Below are 14447 nucleotides of genomic sequence, written 5' to 3'. Positions count from 1 at the left end.
GTATCTAAAAATATGAAATTTTACAAAGTCCGATCCGAGTTTTCTATATTTTTCAAATAAATATTCACCACAAATATTTAAAAAAAATTTGTTTATTTGGAGTCACAACGACAATCTGGAAAAAAACTAATGCCCTAAGCCCCATGTAAAAAATAAGGGCTGATAAAAATGTTATATGTTATGGTTACAGATGTCTTTTACTCAGAGACTCATAGTGAAATTTGATTTGGAACATTTCTTTTTTTAACAATTACCCCAAAAAGTGAAGGATTTTGTGAGATTTTGATCCAGCACGGAATTATGTAAAATTAAGAGTACAACATTAAAACAAATAATTTTATCCTAAAATATACAAATTTGTAATCTAATTTTCTTACGGAAATAGTATACCTCGATATATGGTTTATTCTGAAACTCATAGTGGAATTTTGTGTAGAATTTTTCTTCTTTTGACAATTTTAACCTAGAACCAAGTTTCATAGACGGGGAAAAATTCATCAAAAAAATTGGAAAATATTTATATGTTTTTTCAGCAAATTTGATACTGACATTTTCATGATACATAATGTAAATAGACATTTCATTTCTATGGTGATCCATAGTGAAATCTGACAAAGAATATTTTTTTCTTTGATGTTATCTCTCTAAATTTATGTTTCGCAGGACAGTTTGGACCAGGGTTTCGGAGTCGAGCCATTTTTCCTTCGACTGCAGTCCAGTTTTTTGTCACGACTCCGACTCCGGAGTCGACTCCGAGGGTAATTTCCTATACCACTAAAAATTAATAAAATTTGCTAAATTTTTCAACTTTTCCTATACTAGGACCCTATATTCTTATGTGTTCTTTTCTTTAAGACAATTTGTAATGCAATGCGATGTAAAATTGATGTTCCGTATTGAATCTGCTGTATCTTATATCAAAAAGAAGAAAAACAACAGAAAGAATTTAGAAAGTTTCAGTAGATTTTGCCGAAATATATGTACGAGTATACCCTCCGATTACACTGTGCAACATTTTCAAGGTGATCTTGTGCAAACAATTCGAACTGAGGATTTTTTGAAAGTACAGACCCAAACGACAAGAAACCCTAGTTGGGTTTTGTTGTGTCAGATCCAGCTCGGATTTTATGGCCCCATCTAAACATGGTTAAATATTGAGTTTTTAAAGAAATTCGGGGCTATATCTCTGAAACCAATGCGAATCTTCTTCTGACGTCTGAAGCAAATTTATAGATAAGGACAAGAATAAAATATTTGGAGAAATAATGAACTCGAAAAACTACACTTATTGCCTCAAATTTCAAAATATATGCAAAAATTCCACAATTTTTATACATTTCGCACCGTATCTCCAAAGCCGTTAATTTTTTCTGAATATTTTCTTTTGGAAAAATAATCCCTAGAATGTATTACACATCTCTTCAGAACATGTCATTGTTGTAAAATGACTCTATGCCGTTGTTTACAGTACATTTTTCAACGACGATTTAACAAAAATGTCAATAATGTAGTGAAATCCGAAATGCGAGAATAAATGTTTGGTGTGAACTGTGTTTGAAATACGTGTTGTAAAAGATATGATGCAAAATACCGCTGAAACAACATGAAGCAAGCATTTTAGAGTTTTAGAATGTTCTAAAGAATTGTTGAGAACTTTTTTTGGAAGATTTTTGCAAAAGGTTACTTTGTTCAACTCCCAATAGTTTAGCCAATACTGACCAGAATTTCAGCAATTATGTAAAATTTTCTATATTTTATAGATTTTGGTGCCCTAGATGGAGTTTTTCTTATGTGGTTTTTTCAAAAGATAAGTTCTACTAGTTTAGGACTACAATATTGCTAAAAACAGCAAGGCCAAATTCCTATTCGTTTCTGAGATAAAGGCCTGATAAATGCAAAAAAGTGTAGATTTAGCCCGGTTTAGATGAGGCAATAAAATCCGAACTGGATCTGACAGGACAAAACCCTACTAGGGTTTTTGTAGTCTAAATATGTACTTTCAAAAAATCCATACTAGAAGTTGTTTGCATTTTCAGTGTCGCATAGTGTTATCAATTTAAAACAAGAACAAGTAGAACTGACGAGTTTGATTAATTTTTTTTTTTGTACGGACGCACAGAGGGGAAACATAGGCATAAAGTTGCTCAAAACTCAAAATATGAAAATCGTTTTTTTTATGAAAAAATGTTGATAAACGGCACCCAGACTCTTTTCTACATTTGCTATAACAGGGACGTACGCAGGATTTCATTTCGGGGGGGCCCAACTTGACCAAAAATCATGAAAATTAAAAATGTTGTGTGTCGTTACGTAAAGCTATTTTTAAGGGTTTTAAGTTGATTTTATGTATATTCAATATTACCATTAGAGAGAGATCACAATATTTTAGATACAAGATTGAAATTTGGAACTGATTATAATATACATACTAGTCATTGGATGTTTAGAATTGAAAATGAACCACATCAGACCACGTTCGGTATAGTTTCCATACAAAAGTTTTTAACCAAATTCTCCAATAGAATTGAAGCAATAACTAAAAAATCTTTCAAATGAATATTACCCATATAGATGTACGTTTTGGTGTATCCCAGACTTTTCAACCACATTAGCTCTCATTGACTCCGAATACAACTTGCAGTATTGTTTGAGACTACGCAAAAACATGGTCGAAAAAATATCTCTAAAAAGAGCTCGGCAACATTTAAGCTAAATTCTGAAGAAATAGGTTAAGTCAAAAAACTCCATCTGATACATCAATGGTTGTTGTTCCCGCTTATTTCTATCTTAATTGTACGACTAGATTTTTTTTGTGGACTCGATGACCTTTAAAACTTTCCAACGACCAATCACTTCTATCGGCACAGCGGAGACAAACTGATGAAAATTCATAACTTTTGTTTTCTCTAAAAGAAGTAAAAAGTAACAGTCGGGTTTGAATACAGATATATACCCTCAGCCTGTATGGGTTGAGACTTTTATATATAGACAGAGCGAATACGGGCTACATAGCCAATTTTTTTCTATAAATTGTGTAGCCAAAAATTTCAGAATTTCGTCTCCTGTTTTGGACGTATAAACTTTTCAACAATAATTTCGAAACATTTTAGGTGTATAACTTCACGATTGTTGGCGTTACGAATCAATACTTATGTTGTGCTCAAAAATGTGACTTCTATGAAAGGGCAAAAGTTTTGCACTTTTGTACAACCGATACCTGAAAGTATCGACTGATATAGTCCATTTTGGAAGTGGACCTAATTTTGGAATTCAATTTAGTTGGTCGGCGTAAGATTTAGAGCTTTTGGACCAATCCTGACATACCATGGACTTACGCACTAAAAATACAATATCGCTGTAAACAAGACCGCAAGAAGTACCACTGGTCAAAAAGTGCAATGGCTTATCGAACAGCCCTTAAACTACACTAATGTTGAACTTTTGTGAGGGATGTATCCGAAGATGTTGTCCCAAATAGACTTGATATATGTACGTAATTTTAGGATGTTTATAGTTTCGGTCAAATCGGGTAATTGAAATTTTGTGTTGGAGGTATCTGAAGGAGTAAATCGATATAATCCATATTCGAACCTACTCTAGGTCTCGCAAAAATCGAATTGGACTTTGCTCAAGATTTTAGGGAAATATTTTGAAGTCTGGTGCCCTAAGGAAGTTTGGACAAAATATTGCGCGATCCAAAATTTGGACCAAATCTGCTGATCTGTTTGAGAGATATAGTGAGCACGAGCCTGGAACTGGAATAAATCGACTCCAAATTGTTTGACGCGGGTTTCGTCAAAACATATGATTAGTCTAAGAACATTATTTCGATTAGATACATTTTTATCGTGATGGTTCAATATCTATATTTCATAAATGGTAAAACACACGAAAATATCATAAAAAAAAAACAATATTGTAGAGAATTTTCACTGCTACAACATTTTCGTTAGTTACATTTTGAAATGGCTTTTGGTTTCCCAGCAAAACCGTCCAAACCTAAAAAACCCTAAAATTGCGATTTTTTATTTTCTCATTTAAGCTTCTTTCATTTAAAGTAGGTTCAAGAGCACCGTGATATACAATACAAATAATAGCATATTTTAATACAATACCATATAACCAAAATTTAAGCATTAATTTCGTTTACGGTTGTTTTCAGCTACAAATTTGTTACTGATAGGAAAAAATTCATATTGGCATGCTATTTATAGGAGATATTATCCCTTTATAATGCACAAAAATACATTTTTCTTTATTATTTTATTCCACTGTTTAGCAACAAATTAATATAAACTAGGAATACAAAATTTTGATTAAGGCAGTAAAACAATTTTCTAAATGGTTTTCGAGATATACTCCACGAAAAACCCTTGGTATGTCGTACATATTGTCCATTCATTTTATGTACTTCTAATCCGCACAATACTGAATTTGTAATCGTTTTGAATACAAAATGAGTTTAAAGCCTCAAGACCTTTTTATTCATTACAGAATTTCAAAACACTGGCATGGCATAAAGAAGGAATTCAGTTTTAATGGAAGTTTCTCTAAAAAGAGTATTCACACAAAAAAATAAATATTTTTTAGACAACTTGTTGACAAAGTACATTTTCAGTACAGAACCTTCAGAACAATATCAGTTTTCATTTGAAATTTCAAAAACAAAAATTATTTTAGAGAAAAAATCTTAATAATTTGTTAAAGTGGCTAAAAAAATTTTGTCAGACCAAACCATTTCGGGGGGGGCACGGGGGGCCGGCCCCCCCCCCCTGCGTACGTCCCTGTGCTATAACCATCCTCGACTTTGTAAGATTAACCAATCCAATGCAGCAGTCGATTGAACTCAGCCTTACTGAAAACAAAAAGTAAATTTTCGAAAACTAACTAAATTAGGTGAACATTAAAATGACATTATTTTCGCGAAAACTAATATTTTTCAAGATTTATTGTTTTTGTACAGTCTCCGAACACGATTAGCATTTAAAATTTTCAGATTGATTTTACATCTTTGCTCTTTAAAAATGGTAATACATATCCTCTTTATGAAAATTGTTTATGATCATTTTTAAGATTACTACAATTTCAATAGTGAAAAAGTCTATTTCCCCGTCGTTTTCCGACCATAGTTTCTTCTAATGTTTTATGCGATTGAGCCTCAAATATCAGATTCAATCATAAAAAATTGCGCATATTTGCGCCATTCCGAAAAAATTTATTTTTTCTCAACTAAAATATGAAATATTTTTATATGGAATTGCAAGGTTTACTCACACTAAATTTTGCTCCGCGTTATAACCGGGGCTCTAATTTATCAGACTAAACAAACACCTATCAAATATGTTTGCATTATTCAGAAACATTCACGGCTTTTCTCATGTGAATTGAGAAAAATTTAATTTAAGTAAATTTCAAAAAATAAAATTTGGAATGAAATATATGTATATGGGACTATATATACATCTGTACTGATTTGTTTGAAAAATGGCTCAATTTTTTTAAGGCTAGTTCAGGTTGCATGTGTCAAATTTTAGTGATTTTGGTGCATTTTTATCTCATATCAGATGCGAACATATATGGAAGCTGTATCCAAATCTGGGCCGATTTTCATTATTTTCTATAGGATTAATCCTTGTGCAGAAGATATGCTTTGTGCAAAATATTATATCAATCGAAGTATAAATGAGCTTTCTAGGACTTTTGATCAACTTTTAACACAAATTTCCCCTCTGTGGGACGGGTCACATATCTTTTTCGTTTTATTTTGTCGAAATATGAAGATGGGTATGCCAACAGTAATTTGTTACTTACAGATTTTACGAAAGCGAAATTTTGACTTCTACAGTTCCCTTTTTTTAAATGCACATTGATCCCACAAAAACATATGCTGATCGGTTTATTCGTTTTCGAGCTTCAGTGGTCACCGCAAACTGCTTTGGTAAAAACAGTGTTTCGTGGGTGGCCATTTGTCAGAAAACTGTGCAATATTTTTCAACAAAAAAAAAAAAAAAATCTGAAAGTGGCTCAAGGTATTATAAATCAGATTAAAACAATATCTTTTGGAAAAATTGGTAGATTACTTGTAAAAATTCATGAAAAATTTCATTTTTTCGTGCACAAAAAGTGACCATAACCCCTTAATTGTGGACAAAATAAACTTATAATAATTTTTCCACATTATATTGTGAAGTATAAATATGTGAGATCTAAAACTAGTATTCCAGAGTGTATATAAATTTTGCCACAAATGTGATGGTATATTAAGAAATCGATTCATATTGAAAGATGCAATTATAATTCTTTTGTCATGGAACATTACTAAATATAATAAATCCTTTGCTTACAAGTTTACTCATAGATTTCCTATAAAATGAATAAACGATTTATCAAAATGCTAATAAAGTTAATCTCTATCATAAAACAAGTAAAAAGTCGTTAAGTTCGGCCGGGCCGAACTTTTTATACCCTCCACCATAAAATAGTCTTAATTAAAATGGAATAATTAGGGTCCTTTCACAATTTTGTGTGGAACAACTTTTCGACAATGGATAGACTCCTACTGCCTCCCACCATTGGTTAAATTACACTGTGAACACAAATGTTGGGAAGATGAAAGCCCTTGGTGTATAATAAAAACCCCGAAGGACAGATGCGCTGTGAGTCGAACTTCCGCGTTATGGAGTGATCAAGTTTTTGCATGAGACCCTGTAAGCCATCATTCCTTACTTCGGTGTTCATAATATACTCACCAAGGCCTTTCCTCCCCAAGGGGAATTTTCCGTGCCCCTGACTTTCACCTCCATTTTGTTGCACAGTGTTATCTAATCTAATCTAAAAAAATGTGTTCTGCTAAAATTCTCAAAATACCGAAGATCGGGAGGTACCGTTATATGGGGGCTATACCAAAACATGGACCTACGTTGACGATGTTTGGTGGGGATATTTTATGACCACTGAGAACTTCAAGTGTCAAATTACAGCTATTTCGGTTAAAAATTGCAGCTAAAATTCTCAAAATACCGAAAATCGGGAGATACCGTTGTGAGGGGGCTATACCGAAACATAGACCTATGTCGATGATGTTTGGTGGAGATATTTCATGACCACTGAGAACCTCAAATGGCAAATTACAGCTAGTTCGGTTAAAAAATGTAGCTAAAATTCTCAAAATACCGAAAAACGGGAGGTACGGATATATGGGGGCTATACCAAAACATGGACCTATGTTGACGAAGTTTCGTGGAGATGTTTTATGACCACTGAGAACCTCAAATGGCAAATTACAGCTAGTTCGGTTAAAAATTGTAGCTAAAATTCTCAAAATACCGAAAATCGGGGGTACCGTTATATGGGGGCTATACCAACACCTACATATGTTGACGATGTTTGATGGAGATATTTCATGACCACTGAGAACCTCAAAATGGCAAATTACAGCTAGTTCTGTTAAAAATTGTAGCTAAAATTCTCAAAATACCGAAAATCGGGAGGTACGGATATATGAGGGCTATACCAAAACATGGACCTATGTTGACGAAGTTTCGTGGAGATGTTTTATGACCACTGAGAACTTCAAATGTCAAATTGCAGATAGTTCGGTTAAAAATTGTGGCTAAAATTCTCAAAATACCGAAAATCGGGAGGTACCGTTATATGGGGACTATACCAAAACATAGACCTATGCCCATATCCTTTGGGATATAAGTTTGTTGATCACTAGGGACTCTAAGTGCCAAATTATAGCGAATTCGGTCTGCAAATGTGGCGAAGAACGTCAAAATACCTCAAATCCGGAGGTACCGTTATATGGGGGCTATACCAAAGAGTGGACCTATATAGCCCATCTTCGATCTTGACCTGCCTATGGAAAAAAGAACCTCGGGTGCAAAATTTCAGCACTCTATCTCAATTATTGCGGACGCTAGAGTGATTACAACAGACGGACAGACGGACATGGCTAGATCGTCTTAGAATTTTATCCTGATCAAGAATATATATTCTTTATAGGGTCGCAAATGATTAGTTCGATGTGTTACAAACGGAATGACAAACTTAATATACCCTCCATACTATGGTGGAGGGTATAAAAATAAAATCTCTTTTGATAAATGTAGAAAAAAACATTTTACCCGGAGTCGGAATCGAGCTTTTTTTCACGACTCCAGACTCCGACTCCGACTCCAGCTAAATTTCCTAGACTCCGACTCCGCAGCCCTGGTTTGGACAATCTCACATAAAATCCGACTTTAACCCTAAAACGTATTTTTCATTTTTAGAGATTCCTGGCGATTAGATAAGATTTACAGATTTGTTGTGTTCTGATACCTTAAAATAAAATTTTATGACAAATAATTTTGTAGAATATTTGAATTTGATATGATTAAATTTTAAAGGAGTTTTTGAAAGATTTTCGAAAAAAGGACCCAAAAGACCCTTTCGATGAACCGCATGAGGGTTAAGACTTTCAGCAAAAATATTCCCCATATCCTCCTTAGTAAATTTGCCAAAGACAATATATACCTGTAATGCGAGGATTCCAAGATATTTCAACTCGAACATTTCGAAAAAAACTAGATATGGACGGAACTTGACTTTAAAAACGCCGATACACGTGTCTCATATTTTTAGCTCTACTTTCATCATCTACTCAGATTTCCTCGTCATTTTTTGGTTGTCGCATAGTGTAATTTACGTGGAAGCTGTGTTGGTGGCAATACAAAAAATGGGTAAAAATGTGTTGAAGTAAACAAGTTTTTTTGTGTTGTTTCTTAATTTGTGACCAAATCACGCCACATTCAGACTTGTGCTCAAAGAAAGAATTTTTGAATGGTAAGATGCAACTAACGGCACACTTTGGCGGCTAAATAAATAAAATGAATGGATAAAATTATATATATATTGATAGAGATGCACTCGCTGTATCCGAAAAGAGCATGCGCCTCAACTGATTTTAAAGGGTTCGCTTTTTAACTTTTGTGTTTTTTCTTTGGTTGGTATTACTCTGCACTTCTCAATTCTATTGCTTATCACACTAAGCAAATATACTTTCACGATTATAACTATTTCCTTGAAGAAGTTTTATTTAAATACTTCAGGTTTTGTATGGAAATTTAGCGAAATAGTAGAATAACTCCCAAAAAATTTTCTCAAATTTTTCGTATTAAACCAAAATATATATTTTTGAAATTTGCTGCAATATGCAACTTAAAAACCCAATCTATAAAATTTTGGTCTCACATTTTTTTAATTTATTTTTTAGAGATTCTTATGGGCTCTGAGTTAGAAAATATAAAGTTTACTCCAAGATTCCTTCATTATTTTTTTGATTTTCCTCGAAAATGAAAATAAATTTAGCAAATATTTTGGCGTCTACGGATAGATATTAAATGCTGTTACCTAGTTATATATACATTTTGGTATTACAACACAAAGGGAATTTTTAAATATTTTTTCTTTATAAGAGAATAAAACCCGCCATAACTTTTGGGCGCAACATCCAATTTTGTGAACCCGAACAGATTTGAAACCACGATTTTTTCTTAAAACATGTACCAAAAATTGTGAATGTGCTAGCAAATAAGTAAAAAAGTATCAGTCAGCTTTGCCAACAGAGATATACCCTCAGCATAATTGAATTGGAACTTTCATCTACGGACAGATCAATCGTATATAGGGTCTTTTCAGAATTTTGTGGCACTTTTTGGGCATTTGAACTTGCGACCAAAATGTGGATTAGGATTAAAGTTCAAAAGTTTTGCGGAGGAGGAAATGGACCGACATTGTGTATTACGGAAGTGGATCTTATTTTGAGAGTCATATCTTTTCGATAGATAATTTCAGTGGGTTCTCATACACCTGTTGGACCAATATGCCAGGAAGCAAGGACTTGTCCACGAAAAAACATATCTGTAAACAGGACAAAAAAAAAACAGCATCGGTATAAATTTGCAAAGGATCTCCGAACAGACCCTAAACTGCACTTTGACAAAAATGTTGAATCTTTGTGAGGGAGTTATCCTAAGGAGAGGACGGATATGGGCCATTTTAGAAGTTAAACTAAGTTTGGACAAAATATGACGAAGGCCAAATTTTGGACCAAACCGGTTTATCAGTTCGAGAGTTATTGTGTCCTCCACTACTACATATGGTGCCATAGGTGTTTTTTTACATTTTACATTTTCGAACTTTTGTGTTAGAGGTACCGGAAGGAGTGGACCGATATAGCCCATCTTCGAACTTAAACTAAGTTTGGGTAAAATATTACGAAAGCCAACATTTAAACCGAATCGGTTTATCCGTTAGAGAGTTATCGCGCGCTCCAGCCAGACAGACGGACGGACATTGCTCAATCGACTCCAAATTGTCTGAAACACATTTCGTGCAAACATACTTGGGGTCTAAAACCATTATTTCTATGAGACACATTTTGCCCGTATGAAAGTGTTAGCATAAATGCTGAGGGTATAAAGCAGGAGGAGGCACAAGAGAGCCAATGTGCTCTAAGTGAGCGTAAATTTGTTATCGCTCACAGCCTGTGTACAGGGCTGCCAGATTTGACGATTTATCGTCATTTTGACGATTTTTTGGTCAAAAATTGACAAATGACGATTTGACGATTTTTACCCAAAAAATGACGATTTTTGGATATTTTGCTAATGCAGTCATAAAAAATTTTGTAAAATATGAATTTGTAAAAAATTAGTTGATTTTAAAAATTAATTGTTAAACAATAATCACAATAGTCGTTAATTTTGAACGTAGAAGCTTGAAATTTTGCCAGAACATGTATTTTAGCTTTATGTATCAGATTTCATCAATAGTGACGATATGCACAGGAATTTTCAACTAGAACCAAACTGAATACAATGGAAACAAGCAAAATATATAATTGCACTGCTCCACAACCTGCAACAATCTCCTATTTTTTGGTAAATTTTTAAAGGAACAAAAAGTCAAAATTTCAACAATAGTAGATTCTGTTTTGGGCAATTAACTGCGTTATATTGAGCTTTGTGCAGAAATTTTAAAAGTTTAATAAATTTGATTTTGGAAATAGTTTTACTGATTTTTCGACATCCTTAACGAACTTTCACATTTTGTCATCAAAAAGGAAAAGCAAAATATGGATTAAGAATTTCGTGAACTAAAGCTTTTGGATTTTGGGGAAATGTTTGAAAATAATGAAACGGCTTTATTTCGCATTTTAATATATGATTTGAAACGTGTTGATGGTTCATATGTTTTTCCTATAATAACAAAATTTTAAAAGAAAATAATAATAGGTATTACCACATTCGCCAGCAAATGTTAAACGTGTTTTCAGCCAAGTAAATCTTTTCATAAGGATTCAATGCAGAGTATACTTAACAAAATAAATTGTTTAATACATTGATTAAACACGACTTGTTAAGAATGTTAACTAATATATATATTTATTTACAAAATCGTTTAATTAATCATTTAATTTAGTACTGATTTGAAGTAAAAATATGTTTTTTCACTCGAATAGCCATTTAATGTTTATTTTAATTAAAAATATATTTAAATATAACTAAATATTACCATTTTAATTTTTGACGTTTTTTTTTGACGATTTTGTAAAATAGATTTGACGATTTTAATTTTAAAAATCGTCATTTTGACGATTTTCCATAAAAATAATCTGGCAGCCCTGCCTGTGTAGATGCTAACACGTTGTGAACAACAACAGATTTACGCTCATTGAGAGCACAAGAGAGACCCAAAAATGTTCTCTGCCTCACTCTGGTATAAAGAACGAGATATATGCATTTTACAACAATGACATGTTTTGAAGGGTTGCGTATTACATTTCACCAAATATTTTTCCAAAAGAAAACATTAAGAAAAAATTAACGGTTTTTGGAGATATAGTGCGAAATGTATACAAATTATGGAAATTTTCGATATTTTATAAAATTTCAGGCAATAAATGTATTTTTTCGAGTTCATTATTTCTTCAAATATTTTATTCTTGCCCTTATCTACAAATTTGCTTCAGAGGTGAGATAAAGATTCATATTGGTTTCAGATATATAGCCCAGAATTGCTTTAAAAAGTCAATATTTAACCATGTTTATATGGGGCCATAAAATCCAAGCTGTATTTGACACAACATAACCCAACCCAATGGTTTTTGTCGTTTGGGTCGGCACTTTCAAAATATCTTCAGCTCAAATTGTTTGCAAAAGATTACCTTAAAAATGTTGCACCGTGTATCTTTGGTTCTATCTATCGATCCACAGAATTCAATCCAGGATTGATTTTTGTTTTGCTTTGGCAAATATTTTTGTACTGTTTTAACTTATTCTTGTGTGTCTGCCAGAAACAGCCTCGGTACCAAATGTTAAAAGTTGTTCTTGATTGTTTACTTAGGTTTGATAGCGCAGACGTCCACGGTGGTGGATAGTATTTTTTTAGTGCGTCAGGGGACTCATTACTACTTGTAATTTTACATTTGAAATTATCTGCAGCCACAAAAATTTCTCCATCAAAAATTGTCAACATAAGTCCATGTTTTGGTACAGCTATATAACGGTATTTCACAAATTTCGATATTTTCTAGCTGTACTTTGTCTTTTGAAGTTCCTAGTGGTCAACAAAAACTGGTCAGCATAAGGGCCAATTTGTGGTATAAAACAGAACCTCTCAATTTTAGGTATTTTGAGGATTTTAGCTACATTTTTTGATCAAATTACTTGTTACTTGGTATTTGAGGCTCGCATTGATCACAAAACTTCTCTATCAAAATCCAATAAGGTTACTTCGGTATTTTTAGAATTTTAGCTACCTTTTTGAGCGAAGTACGGATAATTTGACATTTGATGTTTCCAGTGGGTATACAGCTGCTTTACCAAAACTTGTCAACAAAGGTCCGTGTTTTGATTAAAGAAATTGTTAGATACATTTTTACACCTTCATCATTTAAGCTAAAGGTATATACACAAGGGTTATGACTTTTTTACAACCACATATCCCTGTATGATATTTTTATGAGCTTTTACCTAAGATTAGATAAAAAACTTAATTATAAGGTGATTCGATAAAAAGCTCACGCACCAAAAGCTTTTAAAGTAACTATGAACATTATATGGGAAACGATATAAAACAAGTAAGAAAGTATCAGTCAGCTGAGCCGACAGAGATATACCCTCAGCCTGTGCAAATTGAAACACTTTTTTCACAAAAAACTTATGTATTTAGGGGGTTTCAACGGACAAAAATGTTGATTAGGATTAAAGTTCAAAAAGTTTGCGGAAAAGGTACTTAAAGGAATGGACCGACATAGACCATGGGAGTGCCATAGGGAGTTTTTACACTCTACGCGCTGTTTTCTCAAGAAGTATGGACATGCCCCTGAAACAACTTTTACCATCGTGATTGAGGCAGCGAATGTAAGTTGCTTCAACAAAAATCTAAACGATTCAATACCAGGCCTTAAAGTGTACTTATCCAAAATTTTGTGTGGGAGGTACGGGATGGAGTGGACAAATATAGTCCATATTTGAACCTGATCTATATCTGGTAGACATTATGAGAATGTGTAAAGTATGGACCAAATCGGTCACTCCCATCAAGAGTTATCGTGCGCACAATTTTTCCGAATATTTTTGAACTTTTGTGGGGTAGGTACCTGAAGGAGTGGACCGATATGGCTTATCTACGAACTTAAACTAAGTTTGGAAACAATATTACGAAGGCTAAATTTTAGCCGGAATCGGCATTCCCGTTCGAGAATTATCTTGCGCTTCCACTCATAAACATGGTGTCATAGGGTTTGTTTTTCAACTTTCAGGCTATTTTTTCAGGAAGTATGGACTTGCCCCTGAGGAAACTTGTACCTTCGTATAGGGGACAGTGAATACAAGATGTTACAACAAAAACCATGTCGATTCGAGAGCTGGTCCTAAACTGAACTTTTCCGAAATTTTGTGTGGAAGGTACTCGTAGGAGTTTACCGATTGAGTCCATATTGGAACCTCATCTAAGTCCGGTAGAAATTTAATAATGTGCAAAGTATGGACCAGATCGGTTACTCCCTTCAAGAGTTACCGTACGCACATATTTTCACATTTTCGAACTTTGTGTGGGGGAGGTACCGGAAGAAGTGGACCGATATAATCCATCTTTGAACTTGAACTAAGTTTGGACAAAATATTACGATAGCCAAATTTTGGACTGAATCGGCAGATCCGTTCGAGAGTTATCTAGCGCTCCAACCACTACACACGGTGTCATAGGGTTTTTTTGTAACATTCAGGCTATTTTCTCAGGAAGTATGGACTTGCCCCTAATGAAACTTACAACGTCGTATAGAGGACAGCGAATACCACTTGCGTAAACAAAAATCAAAGCGATTCGAGATCAGGTCCTAAGCTGAACTTTTCCGAAAATTTGTGTGGGAGGTACCCGAAGGAGTGGACCGATTG

This window comes from Musca autumnalis, unplaced genomic scaffold (genome assembly GCF_047663935.1).
Source record: "Musca autumnalis isolate F117 unplaced genomic scaffold, ASM4766393v1 scaffold_3, whole genome shotgun sequence".
NCBI lineage: Eukaryota > Metazoa > Arthropoda > Insecta > Diptera > Muscidae > Musca > Musca autumnalis.
This window is presented reverse-complemented; position numbering follows the sequence as displayed.